Genomic DNA, 12,172 nt, shown 5'->3' with positions numbered 1-12,172 from the left:
CTCTAGAAAGAACTTCTTAAATTGTTCTTAACTGAAATTTGATGCCCATTCAGTAGTACCTTCTTATTTCCTCCTCGCCAGAGCACCCTCCCCCATAACTACCATTACAATTCTTGATTCTATGAATTTAACTGTTTTAAGTACCTCATATAAATGGACTCCTGTAGTATTTGTCTTTCTGTGACTGGCTTATTTCAACTGGCATAGTATCTTCAAGATTTATCCATGTTGCTCATACATTGTAGAATTTCCTTCTTTTTTAAGGCTGAATCATATTCTATCAGATGGATCAATGGGTAAAGAAAATACAGTATATACATCAGTGGACATTTAAGTTGTTCCCACATCTTGGCTATAGTGCTGCAGCGAACCTGAGAGTGCTAATATTAATATCTTTCAGACCTTGCTTTCAGCTCCTTTGAATAAATACTCTGGCATGAGATTGGATTGCTAGATCATGTGGTAGTTCTATTTTTAATATTTTGAGGTACATTCATACTATTTCCATAATATTTGCATTCCCATAAATAGTATACAAGGGTTCCAGTTTCTCTACATCTTTCCCAATGTTTGTCTTTTTTTTTTTTTTTTTTTGATAATAGCCATTCTTACAAGTGTGAGGTGGTATTCTCAATGTGGTTTTGATATGCATTCACCTGATGATTAGTGAGATTGAGCAATTTTTCATATATCTGTTGGCCATTTGTATTTTCTTCTTTGGAGAAATGTCTGTCAAGTTCTTAGCCATATTTTAGTTCTGTTATTAGTGTTTTAAATACTGAGTTGTTGGGACACCTGGGTGGCTCAGCAGTTAAGCGTCTGCCTTTAGCTCAGGTTGTGATCCCAGGGTTCCAGGATCGAGTCCCGCATTGGATTCCCTGCATGGAGCCTGCTTCTCCCTCTGCCTGTCTCTCTCTCTCTCTCTCTCTCTCTGTGTGTGTGTGTGCGTGTCTCTCATGAATAAATAAAAGCTTTAAATAAATACATACTTACATACATACATACTGAGTTGTAGGAATGCCTTATATACTTTGCAATGGATCATCAGATACATGGTTTGCACATATTTTCTACCATTTCATTCGTTGCCTTTTCATCTGTTGAGATAGCTTCCTTAGCTGTGAGGAAGGATTTTTAGTGCTGATGTAGTCCCTCTTGTCTATTTTTCTTATGTTGCTTGTGCAAAAATTTTGGTGTGTTATCAAAGAAATAGGCAAGATTGGTGTCAATGACGCTTTTCTCCCATCTTCTCTTTTAGGAGTTTTACAGCTTTAGATCTTATATATAAATCTTTCATCCATTTTAAATTGATTTCTGTGTATGATGTAAGGTAAGGGTCCAGTTTCATTCTTTTGTATATGGATATTGTTTTCCCAACACTTATTAAAGAGGCTCTCCTTTACCCATTGTGTATTCTTGATGCCCTTGTCAGACATTAGTTGACCATATATGTGTGGATTTATTTCTGTACTCTCTAGTCTTTTCCATTATCCTTTGTATTTGTCTTTATGCCAATACCATACTATTTGCTTACTGTAGCTTTGTAATATATTTTGAAACTTTGTAATATATTTTGAAAACCAGTTTTGTTCTTTATCTCTGGATTGATTTGGCTCTTTTGTGGCTCCATGAATTTTAGTGTTTTTCTTTCTGTAAAGAATGTCATTATGATTTTTGGTAGGAATTATATTGAATTTGTAGATTGCTTTGGGTAGTATGGACATTTTAACAATATTAAATCTCCTTTTTTTAATATTAAATCTTCTGATCCATAAACATAGGATGCCTTCCCATTTGTCATCTTTAATTTATTTCATCAGTGTTCTGTAGTTTTCAATGTACAATTCTTTCACCTCTTTAGTTAAATTTATTGCCAAGTATTTTATTTTATTTTATTTTTTGGTGTTCTTGTAAATGGAACTGTTTTTCTAATTGTTTTTCTCAGCTCATTGTTAGTGTATAGACACAGCTGTTTTTTGTATGTTGATTTTTTTTTCAAAAGATCTTATTTATTTATTCATGAGAGGCAGACACACAGGCAGAGGGAGAAGCAGGCTCCATGCAGGGAGACCCATGTGGGACTCTATCCCAGGCCCCTAGGGGTCACCCCCTGGGCTGAAGGCAGGTGCTAAACTGTTGAGCCATCCAGGGATCCCCTTGTATGTTGATTTTTGTGTCCTACAATCTTACTGAATTTCTAAGCTCTAACAGTTTTTGGATAGAGTCCTCAGGGTTTTCCTCATTTATAGGATCATGTCATCTGCAAACAGGGACAATTTTGCATCTTCCTTTCTGATTTGGATACCTTTTATTTCTTTCTCTTGCCTAATTCCTTTAGCTAGAACTTTCAGTTTTGTGATGAATGGAAGTGGCAAGAATAGGTGTCCATGTCTTACTCTTGATCTTAAAGAAAATGCTTTTCAGTTGAGCATGATGGTTATAATGGAGTTTTAATAGATGACTTTTATTATGTGGTGTTACTTTCCTTCTATTCCTTTATTGTTTTTTAATCATGAAAAGTGTTGAATTTTGTCAAATGCTTTTTCTGCACCTTTTGAGACAATCATGTGATTTTTATCCTTTATTTTGTTAATATAGTATATTCCCTTAATTGAAATCCATATGTTGAACTGCCCTTGCACCCTAGAGATGAATCCCATTAGTGTGTGATTTGTTTAATAGTTGTTGGATTCCGTTTCTAGTGTTCTGTTGAGGATTTTTGTATCTGTATTCATCAGGGATATTGGCCTGTACTTTTCTTTCTTCACAGTGTTCTTGTCTAGCTTTGGTATCAGGGTAATGCTGGAATCGTAAAATGAGTTTTGAAGCATTTCTTCTTTCAGTTTTTTTGGAAGAGTTGGGGAAGGATTTGTGTTAAGTCTTAATTAAATGTTTAGTAGAATTCCCCAGTGAAGCCATCTGGTCCTAGGCTTTCTTAGTTGAAAGGTTTTTGATTATTGATTCAATCTCTATACTAGTTGTAACAATCTGTTCAGACTTACTCTTTCTTCATGATAGAGGTTTGGTAGGTTGTATGTTTCTAGGAGTTGAGCCCTCTCAGTTATCCTGTTTGTTGGCTTGTAATTGTTCATATAGTCTCTCATGATTTTTTTTTCCCTGTGGTATTAGTTGAAATATCACATCATTTCTAATTTAATTTGGGTCTTTTTTTTCTTATTCTAGCCAAAAATTTGCCAATTTTGTTTCTCTTCAAAAAACCAAGTCTTAGTTTTTTTTTTTTCTGTTGTTTTTATGTTTTCTGTTTTATTTTGCTCTGCTCTAATCTTTATTTCCTTCCTTCTGCCAGCTTTAGCCTTAGTTTGTTGTTTTTCTAGCCCTTTGAGGTATATGTTAGGTTGTTTATTTGACATCTTTTTAAATGTAGGCATTATTGTTATGGATAAACTGTACTGCTTATACTGTATCCTGTAAGTTTTGGTATGTTGTGTTTTTGTTTACTTTAGGTATTTTCTAATATTCTTTTTGTTTCAAGACAAAAACACTGTCTCAGGGTTGTTCAAGAGTGTGTTATTTAATTTCTCCATACTATGAATTTTTTCCACTTTTCTTCATACTGATTTCTAGTTTCTTTCCACTATGGTTAGAAAAATTCTTTGGTATGTTTCAGTCTGCTTAAATTGAAGACTTGTTTTGTCTTAACACTTGGTCTATCCTGGAAAAGGATCTGTATGAGTTTGAAAAGAATATGTATTCTGCTGCTGTTGGGTGGATTGTTCTGTACATGCCTGTCCATCTGTAGTGTTGTTCAAGTCCTCTATTTCCTTATTGATTGATCTTCAGTCTGGATTTTCTATCCATTATTTCTCTGAAAAGAGAACTAGAGAACCATGTGGAGGGTGGAGTTGCATTTCAGGAGAGATGGTTGAGGTAGCTTCATTTAGAAGTATGAACAAATTTGGAAAAGAAAAATCTCATGAAAAACAAAACTAATAGGTAAAGTGATCTTCTTCAGTGGGAGAACAAAGAGGAAGAGCCAAAATGAGATAGTGCTATAAAGCAGTAGCAGCTTGATTTGCACATAACCTTTTCTGTAAAGTTAAGTATGGGTGGAAGTAATGATTGCTTCAGGGTTCTAAGATGAAAGAGCTTATCAGAAGGGCCAGCCTGAAGGGTTTTCTTTTTTTTTTCTTTTTTTTTTTTTTCTGAAGAGTTTTCTGTAAACAATATTGAGAAGTATGGATATTCTGGAGGCAGTTATTAAATGCATCTTGGGTTCAAAAAGATTTTCAGTGGAGGAAGCCTTAGAAATTAGTTTTTGAGAAAGACTAGTTGGGCAGAGGCATTCAAAAGCCATGCAAGATCAAAGAGTCCTCAGAGGTCAGAGAAAGCCAGTATTTAAAAATAGAAAATGAGGCTGGGTAGGTGCTTGGGTCTAGATTCTAAAGGACCTTGTTGTATACCTTATATGCGAGTGTGGACTTCTTGCCATGTGGCCAAAGGACATAAGTAGTTTCTTGTTGGAGGAGGTAATCAAGAGTGTATGACCTCCTGTTGACCCTTGAGCTGGACCCTGAACAATCAGTAGCTCCTCAGTGGGCCCCTCCCATTCCACCTTCCCCCAATGCCTGCCTTGCCTACCATACCCATAATGGGAGCTATTCCAAGGACATAGCCTTGAGAGAGTAAAGTGTTGTTGAGACCATACGGACATTGTATGAGACAACCCAGCTAAGGCTTTATACAGACGTTTTAAATTCGGGAGGGTAGGTGCATAGATCTACGTGTCTTGCAGCCACCCAAAACCAGCCTCATGAGACCCCTTGCTTATTAAAACCATTACCTACCAATCTGGGGTGGGCTACCTCTGTCTTTGGGGTCTCTTCCTGCCTTCTGCCTACAGGGGCCGGTTTCATGTTATACTGAAGAAGCTCCTAAGGAGGTTGTGAACGAACACTTAGGAAACTAAAATAAGATAATTCTCATTGCAGTTGGAGGATGGGCCAAATTATGTTTAGTGATTATATAAGAGAGGTAGCTGGTTCAGTACTCAAGGCAGTTGCAAAGCATGGAGAAAGAGGGTCTAGCAAGAAAAACATTTCTGATAAGATTAATCCAATCTTGGAAATAATCTTACTTGTTTTAAAGACCACAAGGAGTAATCTACAATCTCCTTTTGAAAGTTTGATAAAAATTAACTTTATGTTTTTAAGTTTTTATTTAAGTTTTAAAATAAACCCTACCTTTATGGGGTTCAAAAACCAAAAAGTATGAAAAGATACAGTGAAAAAATTACTCTCATTTTTGTCTCTTATCTGCCTACCTCCTGTAAGCCTCCCTGCCTGTTGGTGAAATTACTGTTACTAATTTCTTTATAATCTTCAGGAAAACTAGTTTTGTATACTCTATTTCAAAAACTGAATATAAAATAAGAGATACTTGAGCTGAGTAAAAGTAGGGATAAGAGATTAAAATCAGAATTGTGCTGAATAAATTTTACCAAGATAGATCCTTTTTAAAAGTCTGAATCTCGGGATCCCTGGGTGGTGCAGCGGTTTGGCGCCTGCCTTTGGCCCGGGGCGCGATCTTGGAGACCCAGGATCGAATCCCACGTCGGGCTCCCAGCATGGAGCTTGCTTCTCCCTCTGCCTGTGTCTCTGCCTCTCTGTCTCTCTGTGTGACTATCATGAATAAATAAATAAAATTAAAAAAAAAAAAGTCTGAATCTGCTTAGCAAGAATCAAATCATATGAATGCTTATGATGTTAATAGAATGTGATATTCTTTTAACAATAGTAATGATGATATTGTAATGGAAGTAGTGAAAGCTTTTTAAAAGAAATTCAGATGTGAACTTACTAGTATATCTGTGCATATAATTTGTATGAAAGTTTGCACTCTAGGCCAATATATATACTTTTTTATTACATATTCTAGAACGAGTCACCTTTGCTCAGGCAGTCTTAGTAGCATTGCACTTTTTAATTAATTGTGCATCATCTTGTGCGACCTCCTCTTTCCTGCTATCACAAATCGCCTTCACGATTGAGGTTTACTAATTTAATACTGAGTATTGTCATCTAATCATTTCCTTCAAATAGTATATGTCAATGAAATAGGAAGAGTGGCAAGATATATTTGGCTAATGTCAATCAATTACTTGATGTGCATGTAATAATATATTTTTTATTGAGGTGTTTTTGCACTGTCATCATACTGACTATCATCATACTGACTAGAGTCAGATTCTTACTTGGCACATTCAGATGCTCCAACTTTGTGTGACCTAGATAGAAAACATATGGGAGTATGTGTGTGTATTTTTAGCACATGTTAAGCTTTTCAGCCTTGGAGCAAAATATATGCAAAACTTTAGGAAGTGGAAAGAAAATATCTGTTTTAGAAAATAATATAGAATTGATGGAGAAAGCAAACTAGAAACTATTTGCTGAAGTAATAAATACAGTATTTAAAAATTAAGTTTCTTAAAATAAAGATCCTTAATTTCCACTTTTTAAAAATTTTTAATCCACTGTTTTAATAATGGGTTCTGTTTTTGAAAATGAACTTTAATTACCTAAGCAATAGCAAGGATTTAACTTGTTGGCAGACCTCTGTAATCATTTATTGCTGTCCCAACTGCAGCTGATTTAGAAAATGCTCCTAAATTAGTCCCTCAATCTGATGCAGTAATTGCCTACTGTGAAATAATGTTCTAAAACCACGAGCAGTATTTATTTAAAAATGAAATTTCACATTTAATGATTCTCATGTTTGACAGCTTTTTTAGAACCCATTTCTTCAAGTGATCTTTTTATATTTCTGTGCACTAGCTACCCAAGAGTTCAGGCAGTGAAATAACATCTTTGCAGCAGCTAAGATTTATATCTTTAGGCGTTACCTGAGGCAACACTCTAATCTAAAATGTTTACATTAGAACTATCACAGGCTTTGTATCTGTATTCAAGTGTAGGAAATTTTGGAATTTTAAAATGTTAGTTTTCTTGAAATATTTTCTTGACTACTTTAAATATATTTACATGTATGTATTAGAGATGTAGCATAGCTGTAAAGAGATAAACTTTTCATGAATAAATTGTTACTATTCAACTGTTCGTTGTTTAAAGTACCTGTGATATGGAAGGTATGAAGCAGGGATACTTCATTCCATACAGTTGCAGATTAATCAGAACCTTACCTACTTTCTCTTATTTTGAATATTGTTCCTTAAAACACCAGCTACTAACTGGCTTAAAATAACAGCTGTAATATCAGAAGCCATCACTTCTTTGTCTTTTTACGCTCATACACACATACATGCAAACACACACACAGGAAATGCAAAAATTATATGCTGACAGTTCCTCAAAAAAGAGTTACCATATTACCCAGCAATTCCACTTCCAGGAATATACCCAAGAGAGATGGAAATGTATTTCACACAAAAACCTGTACATAAATGTTCATAGTAGTATCATTCATAATAGCCGAAAAGTGGAAACAACATAATTGAAAAGTATACCCATAAAATGGAATATTTCTTAACCATTAAAAAAGGAATAAGATACTGATACAACATGGATAAGCCTTGAAAATGTTACGTTAGATGAAAGAAACCTTTCACAAAAGACTATAATGTATGATTTCATTTATATGAAAAACCTAAAGTAGGCAAACTTATAGAGACATAAAGTAAATTAGTGGTTGTCTTGAGTGAAGGTGGCAGGGAATGGAGAGTGACTGCTAATGGGTACAGAGTTTCTCTTTGGAATGAGAAAATTGTTCTAAAATTAGTTGTGATGGTTGCATAACCCTGTAAATATACCAAAAACTATTGGCTTGTACACTTAGGATGGACAAACTGTATGGTTTATGAATTATATATCAAACTATAATATTTTAAAAAATGAAAGAAAAAGGCTGCTTTGGATTTCTTAAAGGAGTAGACAAAGACTATAATTTCTAGCTTATGTAGTGATGTGACAACCAGCAGTCTTAATTTTTAAAAATAGGTAGTTTTCAATTCTAGGGTTACTGTTTTCCAGAAAAATATATTCTATAACTGTTCGCTCTGTCCACAGATTGTTTATTTGGTCCCATTGGGTACCTGACCCTGTTCTTGATACCAGGGACTCAGTCACATTCCTGATTCTTTTCTTCCTCTCCACTTACAGTTACCAAGTCACATCAAGTCTGTTTCATATCCTTTAGTTTATCCCTGTGCTCGTTCCCTCTTAGCAATATGTTTGATTCTGTTACCTCGTCCAGTGAGTCTCAGCCACAATGGGTTTTTTATTTGAGTGCAAGGGGCAGAGAGAGAGAGAGAGTCTTGAGCCGTCTCTGTGCTGAGCGTGGGGTTCGGTCTCTGGACCCAGAGATCATGGCCCAAGCCAAAACCAAGAGTTCACACTTAACCACTGTGCCATCCAGTTATCTTTCAGCCACAGTATTAATATTAGTAAAGTACCAGAGCTTGCAAATGTTTTACCTTAAAAAAATTAGAGGAGTAATCTGTAATTGTCACTTTCACTAACTTGCATTTCATTTTGGCTTTTTGTAAGTGGAAGAAGAAGTGGTAGCATTAGAGCGAGTGTGCCAGGAATTACACACAGTCCTCGGTGTCTATGGGATGTTTTGTGAACGTGAACTTTGTCCATTTTGCATGTCCTCGGTAAAAGTTGAGAATCTCTACGCTGGATTAATGCAATCACATTTTAAAAATCCATATTGCTTTAGCTTCAGTTCTCACTAACTCATTCTTATAAAAGATCTTTTTTATAAGAATATAGTTGATATGTAACATTATGTAAATTTAAGGCATATAGCATGTTAATTTGATACATTTATATTGCCATAGTAGCAATAATTAGCATCTCTATCATAATTACCATTTCTTTTTAGTGGTTGGGGTAATTAGGTTCTAGTTTCAGGAAGTTTGATGGTTATTATACAATACTGTTGTTAATATTGACTGTATTGTGCATTAGCTCTCCAGGACTTCCTTTCTCCTCTTTGCAAGTGTGTACCCTTAATCAGTATCTGTCCTGCCTCCCTATCTTCTGTCCCCTAGTAACGATCGTTTTATTCTCTCATTTTTACAAGTTTATCTTTAGATTCCACATATGAATGATATCACAGTATTTGTCTTCCTCTGACTCTTTCACATAGCATAATGTCCTTAAAATCCGAGATCTCTTTCTAGCATCCATATCTGATCAGGCATTTTCCCAATTAGCTTTTTCTCCAGTGACTCCGCATTGCATATAAGATAAACTGTAAACTTCTTACAATATGATCAGTTATTCTTGATCTTGCTCCTGTCTGTCCAGCCTCATTGCCAGCAGTGCATATTCTCTGTGCTTCCATGCCTTTGCATGTGCCCTTCCGTCCTGTCGGCACTGCCTGTCCTAGGAGTTGTGGGCGGCAGACTCCTTTCAGATCTCACTGCACAGGAAGTCACCATGTGACATAAACTGAGGTTTCTACTACAGTGCCTCCACTGTGTTTTGTAATAGTGTTCAGCTCTTGGTTTTGCCTTGGGTCGTAAGATCAAGCCCCACTTTGGGCTCCGTGCTCAGCGTGGAGCCTGCTTGGGATTCCCTCTTCCTCTGCCTGTCCTCCTGCTCATCCTCTCTCTCTCTTTCAAATAAATAAATCTTAAAAAAAAAAAGGAGAAGAAATATATGCATTGAACCTAGACCTCAATTTTTTCATTGTTTATAATTTATTTTTATACATTGATTTCTTCATGTACTTTATATATTTTTTTCTACTTCAGATCACTTTGAAAGTAATACATAATAGTGAAAAGGTGAAATTTAGGATCAAACAACAGTACCTAAATTGTTTTCCTAATTCTGTCATTTTTGCTGTATACTTTGGGCCTAATTACTGCACATCTGTATTTATGTGCATATTAATGAGTGAAAATTATTGGAAATTTAGAAATTGTTAGGTATAACAATCTGTATAATAAGATTAAGTTTAGAACTGACAACTGCGCTCAAAAATATTTTGATTTTAGGATGCGAGGCTAGTAGTTCCCAATCTTTTTAGACTTCTGTTTTTCTGGTGTAGTTTCTTTGATTTGGGGACCCCAATTATTTATTTATTTATTTTTATTTTTTTATTTTTTATTTATTTTTATTTTTTTATTTTCTTTCCTTTGTTTGTTAAAAATAGATTTTTATGGAAATAGTTCTAGGAAATATATTTATCTTTATTTTAAATGAATAGATTAAAAATAATTTTGGTTTGAGAATGCATTAGTACCCTCAAGTTAGTTGGAGAGTAGGGAGTATATCACATGGCCATGGAGGGTAACCATACATGAAAATGCATTGGTCTTTGAGAATTCCCAGTTAGGGTCTGGTGTTGGTTTTGACTTATTACTGTCTTTGACTAGAGATGAGAGAGATGTTAGCAGAGTAAAAATATAGTGAGTTTGGAGCCAAAAAAGTTGGGCTCTTAATCATGGTTTCCTGACCTACTGAGTTTCTCTGCGTAGGTCAATCTGTCTGAGCTTCAGTTTTTTTCTTTATAATGAGATAATAGAACTTATGTGAAATAGTTGTGAAAATTACAGTAGTTTCTAGAATAGTAGTGCCAAGTAAATTCCTCATAAAACGTAAGTCCTATTTGACTAGTATTAATAAAACCCTGAGAATAGGTAAAAGGTTTTCCTGTTACACTAAATATCACGTAGTTTGTCTTGTTCAGTAGTTGTTGTATTGCATCTGTTTTCCGAAGCAGGTTCGTCTTTAAGATTGTAAAAACAAAGTGGTTTATAGATGATACACTTCAACATGCAGAGTCAGTGCTAATTGCCATGTCCAGAAGGCCGTTTCCCTTCACTTCTATCCTTCAGCATGACAATTAGAGGACAACATGAATCCATTTACTTCACCTTTCTTTGTTTTTATATATAATATTGTTAGTACTTCAAACTGCTTATATAGGTTCCTGGTCATGTCAAAGGAGCTCATTTGGCCAGAATCCTTTAGTCTAGTCTGGTCTAGTCATAGTCTCTCTCTCTCTCTCACCTTCTTTACAATCAGATATTTAAATCACTGTGCTTTCACTCACAACAAATAACTTTTCTACATTACAAGGAAACAAAATAAAGGAACATTCTTAACCTCTAGCCATTGAATCTACAAACCTACTTATTTATACACCCATCTTCTTCACTACTTCTGATTCAAGTGTGTCATATTAAGACCCACCCTTGATCCACAGTTGCCTCTGGTTATTGCTCTATCTGCTTTTACTTTACAGTGAACCTTCTGAAATGCTATCTAGGTTCAGATTTTTTATGTTCTTCCTGTAATTACTATTCAGTCATTAAAATTTGGCTTCGTTTGCTCTCCTTGCCTAGAACTGCTCACATCCTTCTGATTGCTAAGTCTTACTCTGGCTACATTGCTGTTTATACCTTGGTCTCTTGACATTAGTCATATATGACTGACTACTTTCTTTTTTTTTTTTTTTTTTATTTTATTTTATTTTATTTTATTTTATTTTTTTATTGGTGTTCAATTTACTAACATACAGAATAACACCCAGTGCCCGTCACCCATTCACTCCCACCCCCCGCCCTCCTCCCCTTCTACCACCCCTAGTTCGTTTCCCAGAGTTAGCAGTCTTTATGTTCTGTCTCCCTTTCTGATATTTCCCACACATTTCTTCTCCCTTCCCTTATTTTCCCTTTCACTATTATTTATATTCCCCAAATGAATGAGAACATATAATGTTTGTCCTTCTCCGACTGACTTACTTCACTCAGCATAATACCCTCCAGTTCCATCCACGTTGAAGCAAATGGTGGGTATTTGTCATTTCTAATAGCTGAGTAATATTCCATTGTATACATAAACCACAGCTTCTTTATCCATTCATCTTTCGTTGGACACCGAGGCTCCTTCCACAGTTTGGCTATCGTGGCCATTGCTGCTAGAAACATCGGGGTGCAGGTGTCCCAGCGTTTCATTGCATTTGTATCTTTGGGGTAAATCCCCAACAGTGCAATTGCTGGGTCGTAGGGCAGGTATATTTTTAACTGTTTGAGGAACCTCCACACAGTTTTCCACAGTGGCTGCACCAGTTCACATTCCCACCAACAGTGTAAGAGGGTTCCCTTTTCTCCACATCCTCTCCAACATTTGTTGTTTCCTGCCTTGTTAATTTTTCCCATTCTCACTGGTGACTGACTACT

General features: G+C 35.5%; 1 protein-coding gene across 14 annotated transcripts in view; it reads left to right on the top strand.

Annotated features, from left to right (window-relative positions):
• Window positions 1–12,172, top strand: part of PMS1 (PMS1 homolog 1, mismatch repair system component) — a 107,570-nt gene that overhangs the window by 67,409 nt on the left and 27,989 nt on the right. The gene's annotated exons all lie outside the window — the stretch shown is intronic.

Source organism: Canis aureus, chromosome 36 (assembly GCF_053574225.1).
Source record: "Canis aureus isolate CA01 chromosome 36, VMU_Caureus_v.1.0, whole genome shotgun sequence".
Classification (NCBI taxonomy): Eukaryota; Metazoa; Chordata; class Mammalia; order Carnivora; family Canidae; genus Canis; species Canis aureus.
This window is presented reverse-complemented; position numbering and strand designations above follow the sequence as displayed.